The following is a 6,109-nucleotide window of genomic DNA, read 5'->3' on the forward strand; positions in this document are numbered from 1 at the left end:
ACTTCGACTGAGTCTGCGAGTTTGATTCGAGTCTACACTTTCCAAAGTGATGTCTCTTGCAGTTCTTGCACTTGGGCTTCTCACCGGACTGTTGCCCATCCTTCCTTGACTCCGACCCTCTCTTGTTATCACCATTTCCACGGTGCTTCTTGCTCGACCTCCGTGAAGTATCATCTTCACGCTTTCTCTTTTCAGCTTCTTTGTTCCTCAGCGATCTTGGTCGGACCGCATCAAGAGTAAGGGACAAAGATATGTCGGCTACAGATCGAAAGGTCGCTGGCCGAGAGGCCTTCACGCTTGCCTTTATTTCAGGGGCTAACCCACCGATAAAACGAGCTATTCTCTTTGGCTCCGGGGTTACCAGATACGGAACCAACCGGGACATCGTGTTGAAGCTCGTGAGGTAAGCTTGACAGTCAAGGTTCGTCATCACCAATGACAGGAAGTCAGTCTCTATCTTTTCAACCTCATGTTGAGGGCAGTAATTCTCCTTGATGAGAGAAATGAACTCCTCCCATGTCATGCTGTATAGAACAGCTTTCCCCGAGGCCTGAACCAACGACCTCCACCAAGCCAGGGCCTCGCCCTTGAATGATTGTGACACATACTTTACCACATCTTTCTCTGCGCATCCACTGATGTCCACCACGGTGTCCATCTCGTCCAGCCACGTCATACAATCGACCGCTCCTTTCTCCCCAGTGAAGTCTCGGGGTTTGCATGATACAAAGTACTTGTAGGTGCAGCCTCTGGCGCGAGACGCATCAATATATACCTTTTCTGGACGGACACTGTTTTCATTGGACGAGTGATTATCATCGTCCTTTTTAGGCTTAGACGGTGGTTTACTGTGAGATTTTGAGTGGGTTTTCGGCTTTGAGGGTGGTTTGGATATGGTTCTGCTCCGTGATTCAGTATATTCCTCATATTGTCGATCCAGAGCTGCCTTAACAGCATTGTCGACAAGAGCTTTCAACTCTGCGCCCGTCAAATGAACCTGGGCGTTATCATATTCGTCTTCTTTCGAGTGGCTATTTTCCCCACTAGGATCAGCCATGGTAACTTGAATCTGTTACAGAAGATAACGAAAATTTTATTTAGGAGTTTATTATGGAATTGTCTTTTATGGCAATTCATTAACCATGGTAAACAGAGACCATATCTGGTTAATTTGTTACTCACTTTTATTTAGGATTTGATCATACTTATCCTGATTACAAACAATATTGTTATTAGCACAAAAGCCTAGTCACGAGGACGTTTTTATAATATTAGCCGAGATTACAGAGAATCAAGGTACGAAGGTTTGAACCGTAGTCCTTTTACCCTTTCTGACAGGGAGTCATAGACCACCACTGTCTTTTGTCTTATATGACAATAATTATGGCCTGTAGGCACGACATCACTAATGGATGTTTAAATAAGTTTGGCCCATAGGCACTACATCACTAATGGATGTTTAATAAGTTTGGCCCGTAGGCACTACATCACTAATGGATGTTTAATAAGTGATCATCTTTATTGATGAGTTAACCCATGATTTATAAAATCGTTAATTTGGGCTTTGGAATCCTTAAAAGGATTCTTATATAAGAATGACGCGTGCGATTTTAACGAAGCACGTCTGCCATGAACGTTAACATGATTACAGAGGTTAACAGGAATCTGAATCTTTTAATCAGGTCTTACCATCTTGGCCGGATCTTATAAAGACACCTGGCTAGGTTTCACTCTTAAGATTCTTTATTTAGGCAGATTTAAATTTAAAATGAATGATTTTTGATTTATTTCATATATAATACTAACAAAAATGAAATTTATAACATAACATTCCATAAACTTCAAATATGATTACACGCTGCCCTAAACGGGACTTTTAAATAAATAAATACCTACGCAGAGGTTTATAGAAAAACAAGTCCACGCAGGGACCAATACGAGATAGATGTCCGCGCAGGGACTGAAATACGATAATTGTCCACGCAGGGACTAAATTGTAAATACAACAATACATAAGAAGGCTAATGATCTCGTTTCTTCCTCCCTTTCAGTAGGTTTGCTAGACCCTTGAGAAATCCACGATTACTCTTTCGTTCTTGTTCGAAGTCTCGTTCCACACGGTTTAAACGGTGGAGTATTTCTTCTTGCTCCGGTGGAGAAAAACGTGGCTGCTGCGACGGTTGCTGAACCGGAGGTCTAGGAGGTATAGGATACCCATGAGCTGAGTAATCTGGTCTCCAAGAGGTTCCATGGAGGGCATTATAATTAGCCGTTATCACATATGGATCGGCATCATAGTTATAGTTGTAGTGCGTGTGAGTCGGCTGCTCAAACGGATTGTACGCCGTGGAAGCGCCGTACGCTGGTATCGGATTGTCATATCCGAATGGTGGCGGAGGTGGTGCAACTGGTGCAGAATTCACCTCTGCAGGGTGACCAGAAGGTTCCCCTAATTGTGGTTCTTCTTAAGGTACTGACGGAAAGTGACTAGCACTCGAGTGGCGAGGGGTGCTGAAATGGAATTCCCCTCCTCGGGTAGACATCCGTGCGCCTGATCTTCTACGCCTTGGCGGTCTGGAATTACTGGTTGAACCGGTGGCGGTGGTGGTGGCGTAACTGCCACGAACCGCGAATCCTCAGAAGGATCTTGTTGTTGCTGTTGGTCGTGAGGCGAGAAATGATGTGAAGGTGTAAAGTACCAATTACATTGGTCAAACCTCGCCTGGTAGCTGTCGGGACCTTGATAGGGTGTTCCATGGAAGGATGACCCATCAGAAATCTCGATTGGATGGTTGGGAGTACCCCGTGCAGGCTCGACGGGATCTGTATCCTCGTCCATATCCACTGCATTATCTTCAGAAAAGTGATCCTCTGGTCCTAAAGGGTTATACCCTATTGGCTCTTGGACATAATCCGCCGGGTTAAACTGTCCTATGAAGAAAGGTGAAGGATCGCCATAAGAACGGTGCGAAGCAGATCGCTGTAGAGGTATAAATGATGGTTGAGGGTTATTGGGATTGTTTTCCGAATCTGGTCCAAATGAATGACGGTATGAGGGTGTTGAGCTATGCGAGGTAGAATGTCTCGCAGGTTCAAAAAGGTTTCTTCTTCGTCTCTGTGGTTCCTCACTTCTTGTACTGGAAGGAGCTCGCATGTTCGAAGGTCCAGCTTCGTGATCATTGTGAGTAATGATCGTTCCTCTGCCTCTTCCTCCTCTTCCTCGTCTGATTGCAGGTGGCATATTCCTGCTTTCAAAATTTTAAATAACAATGAACAATAAAAAGACAATTGGAATAACAATTCGAATTTGTCCTATGTTCTTGTCTAGACTCAAGTATGTGCAATTGTGTAACTGAGATTAAACACAAAGGCTAGTGTTTAATTCACTCAGTGTTGGCTCTGATACCAACCTATCACACCCCGATTTCCACGTGTCTCACCGGTGGGCCCGGTGGGGGATTACCGTGACGTAGTTGGCAACATTATAGGCAAACCACACAATATAAATGAATGCACAGCGGAAGCATAAAGATAAATATATTTCAACGTTAAGTGTAATATCAAAGTATCACCATTGTTGAAATAACAATCCACAGGGGATCAAATAATAATAATAACAGTATTGTTCAACAGACTTCAGGCATCTTAAGCTTGCGAGACTTCTAATGATGCTAAGGAGAAATCCCAGCCAATTACGCATAGTACCTGCATTTAGTCTTTTTGGGGAAAATACATCAGTTTACACTGGTAAATACATTCAACTGACACTTTTGTAAAATGTTTAATAAAATTGGTTTAAATGCTCAAGGCACAAACTCTTTATAACTTGGGATAATTTATAATCAAATCTTGTAAAGAATTACATGTTACTATACGTTCGGTCGCCCGGGTCGTGCCGGGTTAAAGTTTAATAGACACACCACATAGCATAAAACCGTGGCGGGTAAACCAACGGCCACACTTTTATAGTCATGGACATAATGTCGGGTGTACGCCTACACCCGGATGTCGAGGTCGTGGCCATTCGTAAATGCTGCCAAGGATATCCGGGACATGGTCATTAAGCCCCCAAAGGCGTAAAGCCAACAAAACAAGTTTTTAAACGGGTCACATTGATAATACCCAACTACTAATGAGTTGGGGTCAATTTCCCGACCAAGCGGTATTTTAAATACCGTAACCCAAGCCCGTATAACGGAAAATAAGTTAAAAGTATTTACCTTTGCAAGTATAATTCCTTAATCGAAATAAATTGCAGATAGCTTTTACTGGTCTCCTAATCTGGAACGAAGGTTTAAATTAACCTATTAGAATCCTAACGGGTCTTTAATCTAGCCGTAGCTTAGACCGGTCAGTTTCAACGGATAGTTACGGTTTAATCGCGTGAAAGGCGAAAACCGTGAATGGAGTGTGATTTTGACCCAAAAAGTTTGAAAACTTGTTTTATATGGGTATAATAATCATACTCTGGATTTTGGGGTTAAAACAATATGGTTTGACCCGTTTCGGCTAATTTATGTAAACTAGTTACATAAGCCGAACCGTGCGCGCAAAAGGCGCAACGGGTAACCGTAAGAGTCCTACACTATTTTCTTAAGTCAATATGCCCTAAAGAGGTTGTCGTATCAGTAGGATACCTTCCATAATGCCCGTAACGAGTTTAAGTTCATTTTATGCCCCGAAGGGGTATTTCGGTCTTTTTAAAGATTATAAAAGGGGTTTATGAGTTCTACAGGAAATCTGAGTTTCCCGAATAGTTTATAAAGTCTAAAATACTTTATTTATTATTTAAAATCAGTATCAACTGGAATCGGGTCAAAAGACCTTGTAGAACTCAGGTTATGGCCGAAAAGGGCATATTCGGTATTTACCGAACCGTTGCCATAACCGCAGGTTATGAGCAGGTTAAAAATAATTAAAAATCTTTAAAAATCCCAAAATATTATTTTACATCAGTGAGCAAAAGGTTTGGTGTCGAAATCCGGGTTTAGATAGGCGTTATGCTAATTGCGCTATTTAATTACTAAAGTTTCGCAATTTGCGCTATTTAGCATAACTCCTATTCTGGACCTCGGATTGACATGAAATTTTAGGGACATGCTTAGAAATCAGTAACCAAGGTTATGATCCTTTCACATGTCCGAAATTCTCGTTTTAAAATAAAAAGGGCGTTACGGTCCACTTTTAAGCATTTAACGGAAATGTGTAAAAGACTCGGACAAACAACGAACCGGCCACAGAGGTTTATACCATCATGTAACCTGGTCCTAAGAGAGTCCTAAGGCATATCTAAATCAAACTTTAACGGGTCAGAACTGAAGTCAATGCAAAAGTCAAACTTTTGCGACTTTCGGCTCCGAACCGGGTCAAAACAGAAAATGGTCGGATCAAACAAACTTAGACTAGTTTATATACTTATCATCATGTTTTATGAGTGTTCAAACAGGTTACATATCATCTACATTATAGATTATGCTAGAAATCGCAAAATGACATTTCTGTTGACTTTTTCTAAGCACGTTTGACTCGACATTCGGACTAGTTAGAGTGGGAATCAGAGGGTGCCCTTTTAGGGGTTTAATGCCCACATGATTACCATCATATAACTATCTTTGATTCGACAAATCACTGGACCATTCGTGATTTATCGCAAAGTCAATCGTTAATTACGACGGATTGACTTTTAGGCTAAAACTATGGGAAAACGAAACCACAAAGGGTTAGGCAACTTACAGAAGCTTGGTGCACGACTAAGAATGATAGAGGAATGCTTGAGAGCTCCAGAAATGATCAGAAGGCAGGTTTTGAGGTGTGTTTCACTTATGCACAATGTGGTGCCTTTTATAGTGAAAAAATGGACTTAAGATCATTACACATCAACCTACAAGGCATCATGGATGTTCAGCAGGTGGCCCTGGGTGCTAGGGGTCATGTAGAGGGCGCCCATGCTTCACTTATTGCTCAAATGATCGTTCACAACTTCAAACAGCAAGTCTGTCCAAGAATTCTGCATCTGGGACTTGTGCGCGGCCCGCATTAGATTCAGGCTACATGCACGCGGGCCGCCTGAATCTTCATGTCAGGAAACGTATCCACAGGTGGCTCGCGG

This window comes from Helianthus annuus, chromosome 13 (assembly GCF_002127325.2).
Source record: "Helianthus annuus cultivar XRQ/B chromosome 13, HanXRQr2.0-SUNRISE, whole genome shotgun sequence".
In the NCBI taxonomy this organism is placed as follows: Eukaryota; Viridiplantae; Streptophyta; class Magnoliopsida; order Asterales; family Asteraceae; genus Helianthus; species Helianthus annuus.